Here is a 15,299-nt window from a genome sequence, read left to right as displayed (position 1 = left end):
GCATGTATATATCTGCCAATCTGTAAAGCGTGTTGCTCTGTCCCAGATAACACACACTGCATTGCTAAATCACAATGCCAGTTTAAACGTTAGACAATAGTACTCGCGCAGTTCAGCTTGTTTTACGTTACAAATGATAAATTTTACTTAAAACCAGCCTCTTCGTTTCACGTGCGAGCACTGAAGGTACAAAGAGTTTATCGAGAGTACTCTTGACACAAAAACATCACTCTGGAATTAAAACATACATAACGTGCCAGAGTATTAACATTAACAACTAAAGTTTTCGTTAACATGTACGCGTAATCAAAGATTAAAATGAAAAGATCCGTGTTCTTGAATAAGGCCGTTGCAATTGCGGGTCTATTCAGGTATCTGAAGCAGTGGGCTACTTCCTAAACTTTTACGTAGTCGGCGTGCTAAGACCTAGTGGGTTAAATGAAATATTCAACAATTTGCCTGTTTGTTTTTAACTAAACCTTTAAGCGTTTTAACCTAAAGCATGGACTGACATCATCCCATACAAACAGATGCCCTTTCATATTTCGCTCTACAGACCCAAAGGCGAGTTTGAGAGGAGGAATCACGCATGCGTCGCGAATGAGGGGGGGCGGGGTGTTAATAGGCCATGCCGGGATAGCTAAGAGTGTCTGAAGAAGTTATAAGCAGCTCGATACTCCAGCACGCCCGCAACTCCTAGGTGAGCTCATTTGCCTTGGACCTAGGGGATAAAAAGGAGCAAAAATTCAGGACGTGCTTGATTCAGTTCGAAGGTAAGTCAAATGTCTAAGAAACGTGTGGTGGGAGATGGTGAATGGAGAAATATTATACTTATTTCAAATTTAGAATTGGTAACTCTGGTGAACATCTTTTTTGGATTAAAACAGGACTGCTACTGTTTTAATTCCTTTTAAATAGAAGCCCCGATTTTTTTTTTAAATACCTACTTATATTTCGATTTGTGGGGGGAGTTTCTTCTTGTTACATAATGTCTTTGAGCGAGTCGGTGAAAAAGCTGAGCAGCGGACCTACGGACCGGCGCTTTTTAACTCAAAACTGCCTTTGATGTGGAACACGTGGTCAGTTTAAAAAGTTCCTTCCAGCTTTCGCCTTTGACTCTGAGCCGCCAACTTTAGGTTTTAGTAAAAGGCGCATGTTATTCGATTTGGCGACGTAACAATACATTACACGCCTAAAACACCATCTTATACGTTGGTTACGTGGTTTACGCTACTATTTTTTTAAAAAAAAACATGCCGGAATATAACCCGGTGAATTATATAGGAAAAGTGAGTTTGTAACAAGTTTGTGACCTAATGACGCTTTTTAAACTTAGTGTACCAGCTACGTTGTAACTTCTTCAAGTTGACAGTGTTGCCATTTTAGCCTCTAGTTTTTCGGAAGTGCATGTGACTTTTAACTTATTCCATGCCGATAAAAAAAAGTAGTTTTTAAACACCTAATCAGTTCTGAAGTACTGTCGTTCCCAATTAAACATTTTCGTTCGTTCATGTCGACTGTTGGCGACATGTTCTGCTGTAGTATTGAGTGTAAATTACTACACTTGAATTCACTCTTCTCTTTCAAGCTACGTGCAGTGATGCTTCAGTGTTTCCACGTGTCTGGAGGTGACGCAGTTTTCGCGTCCCTGGCGTGAAACATCCCTTATGTTTAAATAATTTAACGTTGGGAAGTAGAAATAAACTTTTCTGTTGTGGAGGTGAAGTGCTTTTCATGTCTCTCTTGAAGCCGGTTCGAGCCGAAACATGTTTCTTCTCTGCTTTTCTACGTGTAATTGACCTCTATTTGTTCCTTGCACTCTGACGCAGCTACCCACTCATCCTTTAACGTAGTGCATTTTGAAAACCTGGTCATTTTTAAAACGAGGCATCTTTTGCTGGGGTGTTGCGTTTTGTGCCGTATAGTAAGAGTAATGTCGAGTTCAATTTTGCGCTTCAACATTCTCATTCTTTAAGATTTTAGTTAACGGTCATCAGTTTTAATGAGTCGGCGGGGTTTGGTGCACTTTTTAACCTTCGTTGGTTACCACTGTATTCTCAGCCTGGGGGGGAAAAAGTGAACTAACCGAATTTATGCGTATGAGCACCGCTTGAATAGACCACCTCAGTAATGGCGTACGCGGAAGATGCTTTGGTATTGGAATGTCTGCGGATGGAAGTTCCTTCACGTTCCTCAGGGTTCTCATTGGCAGGAAAAGTGCCGCTACTTCAGTGGACCGATACTGTGGTCCTGGGAGACAACCCGTTTTTTTTCCCCGGATGGGTTGAGTCACCAGAGCAAATTAATAAACGTCTTGCTTGTTCAGACTCGGTTTAACAAAAGCGGTTAATCTTTTTTTTCCCCCCTCCAACGGCTTCGGTACACGGGGCGTTACTTTGTAGTTCTTATTTCTAACACTCGATCTCTTTCCTTCTGCGGAGGTTCAAAGGGTTTACGCTTCTCCAATGGGAATTTTGAACTTCAGGAATTGGGGACCCACAAACGCCTTGCAGTTAATGCTAGAAAGCGCCTTTAAACTCCACAACAGACGTTCGTACGTGTACAGCTGCGGGTCAGCGAGTTCGGAAGGGGGTTCGAACTTGGAGCTTCCAATAGAATAATTTAAAAGGTGCTTTTCAATACGTTTGAGTTCAGATTTTGAATTCACCAGTGTATTGAGTGGGATGAATGAATTCTAGTGAGGTGCAACACCCACTTGCTTGGAGATGCTTAAAATGGGGGGTGCTTACTAACGTAGAGCGATGTTTTGGAAGTCCCCTAGCTAGTCTGCTGAATAATCTTATTCCAACAGTGAGAAGCCCATGTACAGTATTTCTGTAGGTTGTAAAACGTGTTTTCCTTATTTCATCCCCTTGCAGGTAAAGTTCCTTGTCATGTTAGCTTTCCACAGATAGTAGGTCTGTGTATGTGCTTGAGTGAGCTTGGCGCATTGTAGCGAGGAAGAAATCTGCCTGTTCCATAGTTTTCTGCTTCTTTGACCCCTCCTTTGCATTAGTAGGATTAGTTTCACTTAACTGCTTTTGGGCAACAGTGATCTGATGCATTCAGATCAAAGTGATTTGAATAACTGACCAGTCAGTAAGAATTTGCTGTAGGGGCACAAAAAGCTATTACTCTTCTACTATGGGTAGCTCCGAGACTTTTATTAGAGGTTTTTGACCCAAAACATAGCTTCAGACAATTTGCTTTATTGCCATCCTTTGCTATTAAAAATACTAAAATCATCCTGGAACAATGGTAATGGGCCGGTGTGGTGGCTCTGTGGCTAAGGATCTGCGGCTGTGGCTGGAGGGTTGCCCGGTTTGTATCCTGCTGCCGGCAGAGGAATCCTACTCCGTTGGGACCCTGAGCAAGGCCCTTAACCCCAACTGCTCCAGGGGCACCGTATAAATGGCTGATCCTGCGTTCTGACCCCAAGCTCCTCTTTCTGTCTGTGTCTCATAGAGAGCAAGTTGGGGTATGTGAAAAGACAAATTCCTAATACAAGAACTTGTATATGGCCAATAGTGATCTTTTAAGGGGTTGCTCACAGCTTCTAGTGCTGAGCGTGACTCCTTGCAGCCTGTGTGGCCATTGCATTGCTTATAGAGCTGTTAATGCCGAGACAATAGGGTGCATCCCTGTGCATGTCCAGCAACCTGGGAGACCACCGCCTCAGAGAAAGTCTTTGTCCTTGTGTGAAGAGCACACCTAGTGCAGTCTAATTGCAAACCTAGCTGTCTGTTGGGTTAACAGTGTTGAAGATTTTGAATAGGTTGATTGAATTGGGTTTTGTTTTAGTTTTGTGTAAGACTTAGTCTCGTCTTTCTTATATGCTCTTTGATAACCTAATCGAAAGCAATTGGTTTATTGCTTCCATTCAATCTATTTGGAATAAAAAATGAGAACTCTCCTTGCTCTACTTGATTTCTTACCAGCACTGTAAGTTCATCTGAGCTGCTCATAGCCTCTTTGTTGCAGTACGTCTGTAGAGCCAGCAATGCAGTTATGATGATCCTCCTGTTCCACAGATTGACTTTAATCGGTAAAAGAAAGGAGGCACGGGCAGTTATACATTTCACCAGAAAGGGGATTGGTTAAGCTTTTCATCCTTGAATCCGAACAGCAATCTTTGCTCTTCAGATCCTGGGGTTGCAACATCAATGCATATCATGCTGCTTAATATGTGATGAGCCCTTGGACATAATTTCACAAGTTGAGTTTTGCAAGGTACTATAGCCTTCTGGATATTAAAGAGATTATGTTGTTAGCTACCTGTTACTTTTGAAACTTGTGAGATGTTCTGATCTTCCATCTTCTGCAGCCTGGTGCACAGTGCAGTTGTCTGATGTAGCTGAACATTTGATTGAAAAATCCGGGGCTCCTTCATGTTGACTTGATTGTACCTGCTGCTGCTATTTTCCATTTTGACTTTCCCACTTGAACTGAGATGGTGGGAGGTTTTTGGTAGTGTTCTGTTAGGCAATAACACCCCACCCCCCCTCCCCCCCAATCAGCATATGAACAGACTAAGGCATTTGTCATGACCTTGGCAATTTTAATCAATCAAGACCCGTACAACAGCCTTAGAATTGCCTACAGCATAAGGGGAAACTGAGCAATTTATAGGTTTGGCAAAGGGAAACTACTCCCTTCTGTTGCTTTATTTCAACCTGCTAGTATAATAGGGCCTTTGCCATTTTAAGCACTAAAATATTATTGCTCATCTTAAAACATACCGAAGAAGCAAGCTTTTGTACATGAAACACTTTTTGCTAAAACTGTTGCACTGCATCAAGAAGTGATACAATAAAAGAGACCAGACCTCATTCAGTAGACGTCTTGTGCATTTTGACTATTATAGGTTATGGCTAGTTACGTAGGTAAGATGGCTATTGTTATTGTTGGCTTGAAACCTAAAATAAAATGAAGGTCTTACTGCAAATGCAATGGTGTTTGGTTAGTACAACACTGCTTTGGTGTTGAAGAAAGTATAAAAATCATAAATGGAGGCATTTGTTGACCTTGTGTCTCAATTTAAATGTTTACTTTTGAGTATGGATGAAATGAATGCCATTGATCTGTACATCAGTCAAGCATGTGAAACTGCACTAATAGAAATGGTTAGTAGCATTTCATGGCTCCTGACTTTTTTTAAAATTAAGATGGAGATCTAGCAGTTTTAAGCAAAAAGCAAATGATGCATGTTTAGGTCCTTCAGCATTATCCCCTAAGAAGGACGGGAAACTTTAGACAAACCCTGGAGACCTAACCTCTATCTCACCTTAACCCAGCGCAGACTGCAGTACTCGGCTTCATGTGACCAATGCAATTGCAATATTTAGAACACATCACTTGCTAGGTAGTTTCTGATTGGCTGGCTCTTGACAAGCCTTAGCATGTTGCAAAACAGAATGACATTCAGACATGCTGGAATTCTGAAGAACTTTTTTTTTTCCCTGTTAGTTATATAGACCTACAGCTCGGTGGAAGTCACAACTTGGCTTTATCAGCATTGTATTTGGTCAGCTCTTCTCTTGTTATATAAGGCTGGTTGGTCAGCAGTGCTGGTCTGTGTCCTAGTCACATCGGAGCCCTGTTCTGTGGAATCTCCGCGTACTGACTCCATTTGCATAAGAAAGGTCCGTCTTTCTTTGCGTGGGTTAACATTAACCTGTTTGTAGGAGTGCATGTAATAAGTCATTGTGAGACTGAGGAAAGTTTGCCTACAGCAATCCCTAATGAGATTAATTCTCAAGCTTTCAGGGGCAATGCTCATGCATGGCTAAACAGATGCCTTATTAATGGTAAAATAAGCTGCATCACGAATCTTTGAACATTGAATGAATGCCACTGGGTGATCCAGTCATACCTTGGTAATCTGGCATCTATTCACAAGGTTCACTGCTCAAGAAAAATTGCGGAGGCGACTGTTGTGAACACGTAGCAGTAAAAATTGTAGTTTAAGGAATCCATTGGTGCCAGCACTCCAAATCTATTTTGTTTTTTGCAAGCCCACTCCTTTTGTTTCATTTGCTTAGACAGTCTTGAGTGAGAGCAGACCAGTCTGCTCTCCTGCTACTGGGAGTGCTGGTGTGTGTCTGTGTGTGTGTCTGTGTGTTGTTTGGCTGCTCTAAATGTGCACTGTTTTATTTATTTCCCAGGTTTGGAATTTAAAAGTCTAAAAGGTTCATGTGCCCTAATGTAATTGATCAGACTTTGCTTGTAGGATTAACATGTCTGTGCGTGGTGCTTTGTGCAAGTATTACTATTATGAGGACCAAATGTGGAGTGTTCTTACAAAGGCAAAAACTCCTAGGCATCATAAGGGGGCTCTCATGAGCCATGTCTTTCTGAAACCAAGAGGAAAAAGTTTTTTGGGTCTTTTTTTTTTCAGCAGAGGGCAGAATAGGTTGGTGGGAGGTCCTTATAAGTATAGAAGCATGTCCTGTGTTTCTTTCTCTTCAGGTTCTCTTCCTAATCTCCCTGGGCTTCCTAATCTTTGAAACTGAGGTTCAGGGTGATCTAAAAAAGGAAAGCGTATTGAGGATCACCAGGGCAAGGGTTGCAAGCCCCATTACACTTACATCGGCACTTGTCCCTACTGCTCTTCCAGGCAGTGCTGTGTAACTATTTGAAGGGCCCTGTGGTGTCAGGCAGCCTGCAGGCTCCACAGTAGTGATACACCCTGGGCTGGGAAGACACTGATAATGATAGTGGGTGCTTTCCTCAGAAACCTGGTCATTCGTGTTTCAGGTTTCCTATTTCTCAGTCGTGAATGTGAATAATGGTGGCCCTGAAATTTGATCAACAGACTCTTTAACCCTACAATGAACTAAATTCTTTAGGCAAACTAATGGACTTTTGCTTTTGTAGTGGTGAAGCAATGCTGCACTGCTAGAGATTGAGGCTGATGTAAGGTTTTCTAGGTAAAGAAAGCAGCCCTCGTTGAAATGATCCATAAATTCCTACTGACGTTTGCTTGACATGTTAAAGCATTTAGATATGCATAGCCGAACCCTAAAAATTCTTTTGCAAAAATCCTGCATCTTGAAAAGGTTGCAGAGAATCAGCTGGTTCCTTGAGTGCGTGGGAGCTCTTCGACGCATGGCCATGCATTTCTCTGAAGATGCAATAGTCAAGACTATTCCATTTAAGATTATGGAGTGTGGAGAATCCTGTAAAACGTGCTGGAATGTGACTTTCTTTCGAAGAACAGGGTAAGCACCCTCTGCTCTTGAGTTTGGTCATGCAGGTTATGCAGAAGCTGTAAGCGCAGAGTGTGGCAGGCTCCTGCACTTAAGGACCTAGGCAGTCAATGTCCTGTCTGACCAGCTGTGCTATACCAGACGTCCTGCCCCAGCAATCCTGCTTTCTGCTTCTTGTGGAGCAGCAGCTGGGATCTCGGGGGGACTGGAGACTTTTGGAAAGGTCTCAAGATGAACGTCCGCCCTGAGCCGGAGACGTGATCTCCCTGGAATTGTGCTGGCTAGCCTTCAAAGAAGGCTTGGCGTGGACTCTGGAGTTGTTCGGTGTGACTTTGTGTTTTTTTTTCATGGGCCCCCCAGTTGTCTGCGTATTCCCCTGGTTTTTGAAGTCCACAGCGCCTGATGTTTCCCTGCCACGCCCGAGAGCAGGACGGGCTTTGTTTTAGGAGTCTTCTGCTTTAAGTACAATGGGCAAGGAAACTGGAGTGTAGAGTAAAGGATCTTTAAAAAGGGAAACCTGAAAGTCTTCCTCTGCTTTATTTTTGGCTGTTGTATGTTACATGCAAGGTTGTTTAAGCGGTGTCCCGTTTCTCTGGTCCCCTCGTGTTTCCGGTGCATGAGCTGTAACGACTGTGCATATGGTGTCCAGGCACGTATCCTATACCTATGGAAAGTTATGAACTGGGTTCATGGTAAAATTAATCTGTTCCGAACTGGATATTTCCTATGGATGAAAAAAGCAGTCAAGACGGATGCTATTTAAGAAAATACTGATTTGTTCCCACGTATAATCTTCAATTGCTATCAAGTGTCTTCTGTCCACATGTTAGGTTTATTGGTCCTAGGCAACTGCTTGTAGTGGTGCAATAACTTGAATGTACAAATGTCTGAGTGAAGGACAAAATTAATTTTTTTTTAAGCAATTCCATTTTTACAGTCCATGCAATATCTCCAACAAGCAGTCTGTGGGCTTTAGACAGGAGAATTTCCCCCTAAGGTTTGATGTGCTAAAATTCCAGTAGTTATTCACTCTTAACAGGTAAATGCAACCTAACTAATTAATGCCACCAGCTTTGGGACTGTATGAGTATCCTTTCTTCTGGGTGAGGTATTGTAGATTTTGGAACAACTCAGGCCTTAAAGGTCGGAGGAACAGTGGTGCTTAACTCGGAAGGAGCAATAGGAATAAATGTGGGAGATGTTCGCTAAGTACTGGATAATGCTTAGCTTTAGCTCCTAAGGAGAACTCTGGGATAGATAGTCAGAGCTGTCATTACTAGCAGGACATAAGGGAGGGAGTTGTACTATCCTTGTCTAGACATGATTGCAAAGCAGCAGAGCTGTGGGAGTCAATTTTGCCTTTAACTAGCATTGGAGTTCAGCCTCTCCTAAAATGCAGCAAAACATTCAAAAGTCATGGGCTGCAAGCTTCCCTGCTTGTTTAGAATGAGGAGCATTTTAATGAATGCTGTGCCTATTAAAATCAGGATCATGTTGAAACCCTAGTGGCAAATCTCTGAGCCTGCCAAATATGGCCCAGAGGAAGAAACTGGAGGCATTTTGTATCGGTCCAGCTTTCCCGGAGCCCGGGATAATCGGACATAATCCTGTGGTTAAAACGGGTGCGTTGCTGCCACAACCTCTCAGCGTGATTTTGATTGCATCTTTAGTGCCAAAATCTCTAGCCAATTACTGGGGGATAAGCATGTTCTTAAATGTTTTAAACCCTGCTAAAGTAAGATGGGTACTTAGGAACAGAATAGAGTCCACTATGATTTGCTGAACAAGTGAGTACAGAGACCTAAAATGGCAGCAAAGCAGTGCTTGGCAAAGCAAGTTGAAAATTCAGCCTGCTCTTTTAGAAAGAGGAATGACCATATTGGATTTGTATAGCGGCTTTCTTTAAGGGCTACAAGAACTGGAATGTGTAGAAAAGGATCAAAAACATTTCCTCATCAAATTATATAGTTCTGGAATATGTTGTTTTTCTTTGTTGGAGATGTTCAGCAGCATACCTGTATATCCATATCTAAGCAAGGAAACTTGACACTTTTCTACTCATTTGCTTTAAAGGGGTGATATTTAAAAAGCACAGTGGAATGAAAAAGTTGTTACGGGTGATCAGTAACCTGTATGTCTATGCTTAACAGCAGCAGTTGCTTTGGCTCAAATATTTTTTTTCCTATGCTTAAAATTGAGCAAGGATCTACCCATATGAGGTAGTTTAATACGTCTGGGTTAATTCACTCTGAAATATGAAATTTTGTTCAGTTTTTGGGAATTCTCCAGCATATTAGAACTCTTCCAGCAGCTGCACATATGTAGTCACTACATTGTCGGTAACAAATTTATGCTTTTTCCAAATGATGAAATATAGAAATATGGCTCAATTCTGTTCATCTTGACTTTTAATGTAATTGTTTGTCAGCCCTAACCCTTATCAGCTTATGTCATAAAGATAATTAAACTTTTCATTCAGTACTGACACATTATGGTTTCCTGTATGTGTTCATGTACAAACCAATTGTAGGTCCATCAAATGTGGTTTTTCCTTAAAGATATTACCATAATCCTCTGAACAAAACTTATTCTGTTTTCACTTTTTTTCCGTTGCACCGTGATGCATTAATAGTAAATTTTGCTGCGACATTCCTAGTTAATGCTGAATGCAGTGTCTGAATTAGCCAGTGCAATGAAGAATAAGGAATGTGGTGTTGCAGTACTGTTCACCTGGAGTTGCAAGCCCAGGCTTGAATAACAGGACTACATCTCTAAGAAGCTAACCTTGGAAAACCTTTCACCTTAGAGAAATGAACATGGTAATCTCAGCGGAAATGACGTGTGGCTGGAAGAGTTCAAAAGTGCCTGGAGCTTTTTGAACTTCAGTACTAATGTGAATAAGAATTGGAAGTAGTTGAGTGATTTTTTTTTTTGGGCCATCCCTCGTATTAGCCTTCACTCAATCGCAGGTGAAGGTTTATTCCATGCTGAAAAGACATTTCAGCTGTGGAACCAGACACCCGAAGAAGGCTCCACAGCCAAAATCTTGTTTTCGGCATGGAATAAACTTTTACCTGTTCCTTTGTAGCCGACGCAGCTACCTACTTGAACATCCCTTAAAATGGTCTGCTGCCTGGTTTGTTAGGTGTGATGCCTATCCGTACAACGACTTCTTTTTCTTAGGATGTTCGTGCCTAGAAAGCGGTGTTTTAAGCCGCTTGTGCCAAGCCAGATGGCGTTATCAATCAGGCCAGGGTGCTGCTCTGGCTCTGAAATAATGTTATGGTGTTCTGGCCCAGTGAAATATCAGGAGAGGTTTTGTGAATTTGTCTGCTTACTGCCAGCCCAAGAGAATGGCTTAAAGGATTATAAGTTGCTCTGTCCTTGCTTCAGGCTTTTCCAACTTGTTAGAAAAACAGATAAACAATTTGAGGCCTTCTGGCCTAATTCCAGGCTACCAGGATGCCCTGGCTACCCTGTTTTGTCTACATTTCCTCAAGACACGTGTTGGTGTAGTGCTGTGATTTTTTTTTAGTGAACCTATTAACCTCAAGTTTAGTAATGAGGAGTCCACTTGGCCTGTTGGTAGTATACAAAATGATCCGATCTCATTCAGCAATTACTCCCACATCCCTTTGTATAAAGTGCCTTTTGTTCTCAGTTAAATGCACTTCCACACAGTTTCCACTTGTCCTTTGGGTTTTTACTGTTCTTTTTGAAGAAATCTGTGGTTTACAGGTCGGTGTCATTAAGGTACATAGGAACAAGTAATAGGTTTATTCCATGCTGAAAAGAGAAGAGAGAATTCAAAGTTTTGGCTGTGAAGCCTCTTCAGGAGCTGGTACATAGAGTAGCTGGTTTATAGAGTAGCAATATTTTCTATAAAATGGTGACTAAAAAATAAAACTACAGTATTCTAAATGGGGAAAATAGTCTAGATATTCTACAGGAAAGAATATCAGTGTTGTAAATGGAAGTGCTATTCCATAAGCCATTTCTTTTGCTTCCATAGAGAAGTGGAATCTGATCATCTGATTGATCACCCACTCAATTTGGAATCTCTAATGGTTTTAAGATTGGGCTGGCAGTGATCCCTGTCCTGAATGTGACCGACTTGCAAATGTCAAATGGATCACTATTTTCCCGAGAATCAAGGGGGTCCTGGTAGTCTAATCCTGAATCTTCCCCTTATTGGCAGAGTGTTGTCACTTGGTGAATCCCTTTTCAGTTGGCAAGTGATGTGGCTCATGCCTTCAGGGTCATTGATGTTAGCCTGTGCTTCCTGCCAGCTATCTTTGCTGGGTGAATTACGTGGAAACCTGGATATATGATATTTCTTTTGAATTTAAGTTGACTGAGTCTGAAACTGGTTTTGGGAGAATTTGCTTGTGGAAAGCAAATGTGGCTTACGTCAGAGAACAAGTTATAAAGAAATGTCTGTTTAATGCTGTGAATTCCATCGTGTAGTATCTACTGTTTTGTGTTTTGTCTGGCAGGCAGCTCTGCTTCTGTAGTGTTGCCATCTACCCTTGCTAATTTTCCCTTGTACTTGAAATAGCCTCCAGCAAAAGCAATAGAATGCGGTTTATAAACTGGGGTTTTGAGAATCCAACCGAACAGTTTTGATATTTTGCCCACATCCTTAAGGGGAAACCCATGGCATCTAGTCAAACATTGTTTTAGACTTGTGTGCTTTGGAATTTGGGTGGTGCATGGGTTGGCTACCTAGATATAGCAGTATGACACATGCACACGGTCATTACTTGCGCATCATTTCCTCATTTCTTTACATAATCCAGTTTTCTCCTGTGTTTGTCTTGTGAAGCAGCAGTTTCACACTAATGCACTCCAAAAGCCTCAGGGTGCCTCGTATAGTAGATTAGAGGGAAGTGTGACTTAAATCATTTTAAGTTGCTCTTCAAATACAAAAGGTTTCAGCCTAATCTATAAAAAAAACTCCTGCCAAGTGCATCCAGGCCAGCTTCATACTGGTGGGAATAGTGTTGTGGTTGATACTGTATGTCTCTGCTGTACGTGTCAGCTGGCACGTTATGCACCTATAACTGTGAGCAGACTATTTGCATACAAGACATCTACTCCCCCCCCCCCCCCACCCCAAGCTCTTTTTTTCCATTCAGCAGTAATTTCCTTTGAAATGGTCATCCAGAATTTTTTAATCTTTCAATTTGGCAAGGGCATCTTGCTCTTCAGGTGCTTCTGCTTTGCAGTAATGCCTTCAGTTGTTAAAATTGAGTTAGTCCCACATTTATGGGACTAATTTGTAAGGAGAAAAAGCTATATACAGCAAGACCCCAATTTTTCTTGTGCCATGTAATTTCTCTACTGCATTGTCCTGCTGGAAAATCATCTCTTGCATTGCTCCTAAGAACAGGAAAATCTGTTGTCTCAAGGACTTTAACAATGTATTCTAGGAGTGGACACAGTCTTGACCAGAGCTTTTGTTCTGCTGAAGGTTTGTGCCCCTTATCGCATGGCCTCCCCATTTGTTTTGCTTGTGCTCATCACGATGGCCCCCAAATCACCAATTTCTTGACTCCTAAAAGAAACTCCACCTCTGTCTCAAATGTCCTCCAGCCTATAGAAGCCAGCAGGCAGCCAAAGTGGGTGTTTTCTTCCTAGAATTCCTTTGACATCTAGGATGTGACCTGTCGCCCTCAGAGCAGTGATCTCTGGCTAGTCTGCTGATTGCTCAAGCAGAACAATTCTCATTCTCTGGACTGCTTCTCATAGGCTGCTTTTATAATCTGTTAGTTTTTGTTAAAAGTAGGGCATGATTGTCTTTTGCTGCTTGCTTGTTTTTTTTAAGCAGCAACTTAGATTTAATGAAACAAGAATGGAATCTTGCATCAGAACTATGGTTTCCCAAAATCTACATTTTTGTAGTCTATAGGTTTCCTAGCTGAACTTTGTCCTCTGAGTTAATGAATGAAATGTTTACTCCTAAATTATGGCCCATGTGCTCTTCCAATGGAGAAAAATGATAGACTATCCCAAATCACCCAAGGGGTGTTTGCTATTTAATCATGTGCAGCTGTCTCCATAGTCACACGTTATCCTGGTGAAGGTTCCTATTATTAAGACTTAGAACAGTCGGTGTGATCAAGCCGAGTAAGTTGTGCTTATGTGAGAGGGAACATGCTTATTGGTACAGGTTTCAATGTACTTTGTACCCTTGTCCTGCTGGTCATGGTGCTGTGGCAGCAGAGCATCAGAAAGGAATTGCCGGATAAGTGAGGTTCTTCTGCCGTGTTTTTGTTTGGCGTGACCTATGGGTAAAGTATTGTGGTCTTGACCAGCCTCTCCTCTAGCCAGAGGGCTCATGCCCAGCAGTGAGCTGCTCTTCACAAGACCATGAAGTAGTCAAGCTGTAGATCCACAAGATAGTGTTTTTCTCTAGTGCCTTGACAGGAGTATTAATAGCCTCATCTTAGTTGGCAGTATGTGACCAATTAAGAGGTTTAGTTCCCATTCAGCTCGACAAGAGTGTTGGGTAGCTGGTAGGTAACAAGTTGTGTTGTGAGGGTTCGTGTTAGGTGTGGTGGGCAATGACCCTTCATTTGAATTTCAGAACACTCTACTAGACATTACCAGGTGACATCGCAAAATAAACTGCAGCTTGACTTCAGTTCCTGAAAAACAAATCTAGCTTTTTTCAACATTTCAGCTTGTGTTCCGTGTAGGAATTCATTTCAGTTTTAATAGTACTGCATTATATGGCATTTAAAATGTCACGAGCAGGATAGTGGAGTGCTCTTCCTTTGCAAGGACATTTACCTCCCAATGATAGGAGCATAGCTGTAAAAGTTTATATCAAGTACCTAGGTGCATTTTTTCTGCATTTACTGCCTATTAAGCTTGGCTTTTATGTTTGAAGACGATTGGTTTAATGTTGCTATTAACATGTTCTGGTTGCAAAACCTTTGGAGGTACTGTTGTACATGTGATTCTGGATAAGCGCAATTAACTTGAAGGCCAAACCAGAAAGCAGTTTGAAGGCTTCCAATAAAGTCCCTACCCACAACTGCTAGAGAAGTAAGAAACTGGAATGATGCCACCTTTTGGAGTTCATTGACTCCAAAATTTTTTGCAGAGCAGTTTGTGGTACATGGCAATGGTCCAAGCAGGTGAAGTTGATGACCTGTTGAGGGAATGAAAAGGGGATATCAAGTTTGGAGTTGATTGGCCAGATAGTTTCTGAGCTGGAGCATTGAATGGATCACTTTTCCCCAAAGTATATGGTCTCATTGGGAGTGCACAAGTGATGTTAAAGATTTCATAAATATTTAGTTGTTGGTAATCTTCCCAGCATCAATTCAACGGTTTGATGGTTTTCATGTACCATCTTGGCTGCTGTTTTGTATGAGGTTGCTGGGATGCTTGGCCTTTGAACTTAAGCCCTTACAAACACCCATTTTCCATTTAGTCTTGAGACTTGTCAACTTGACATAACATCTCAGGATATGGACCTAGTCCAGTAAGAAAAGACCGTGGTGTGTGCTCTGGGAATTTGTTCACCTGCAGAGTCTAAAATGTATGGTTTTTAAGCATTTAGGGAATGCCTCTGGTAGTTAAATATGCTGTACTGCTAGGCTAAAGGCTTCCTTAAATGGTTCAAGGTTTTGATCTTGATTTAACAACTGGAGGTAGAATTTTAAAATCCTGTTAAAACTGTTCAAGGATATTTTTCCTTCTTATACAATGTTTGTTAGAAATGTTAAGTGACCTGGTCGTTGAAGAGGTGACCTTTTCCCTTTCGTGTTTGTGTTTAATAAGTGTACGCGTGTGCAGTTGAGGAGGGGGGTGAGAAAGTGAAAACAGTTCAGAGTACAAAGGGGGTGAAAAAAGGGAAGTTAATAAGCGACTTTCCATGTTCTTGCTACATCGATCAGTTCCAAGTTACAAACGTAGATGGAAGGGGTGGGGGGTGCTTGTTAAACTGGGTTGCAGTGCGTCACACGGCTGCCCTGCTCACCTAAAAACCTACTGTAAATAAAGTTGACCCAGCTGCCAATATCACTAGGCTGCAAAGTCTGTGCTTTTTTTACATTACCTTTTTCTTTGGGGTTAGGG

At 41.7% G+C, this 15,299-nt stretch overlaps 1 protein-coding gene across 1 annotated transcript in view; it reads left to right on the top strand.

The window, feature by feature from the left end:
- Nucleotides 1-582: 582 nt before the first annotated feature.
- LOC148830826 (monocarboxylate transporter 1-like) overlaps nucleotides 583-15,299 on the top strand; it is a 38,176-nt gene continuing 23,459 nt past the window's right edge. Inside the window, exon 1 of the mRNA XM_088921895.1 lies at nucleotides 583-773. The gene's annotated coding sequence lies outside the window, so the exon portion shown is untranslated. The remainder of the gene's footprint in view (nucleotides 774-15,299) is intronic.

The sequence above is a fragment of the Atractosteus spatula genome, chromosome 7 (assembly GCF_055471065.1).
Source record: "Atractosteus spatula isolate fAtrSpa1 chromosome 7, fAtrSpa1.hap1, whole genome shotgun sequence".
Lineage (NCBI taxonomy): Eukaryota > Metazoa > Chordata > Actinopteri > Semionotiformes > Lepisosteidae > Atractosteus > Atractosteus spatula.
This window is presented reverse-complemented; position numbering and strand designations above follow the sequence as displayed.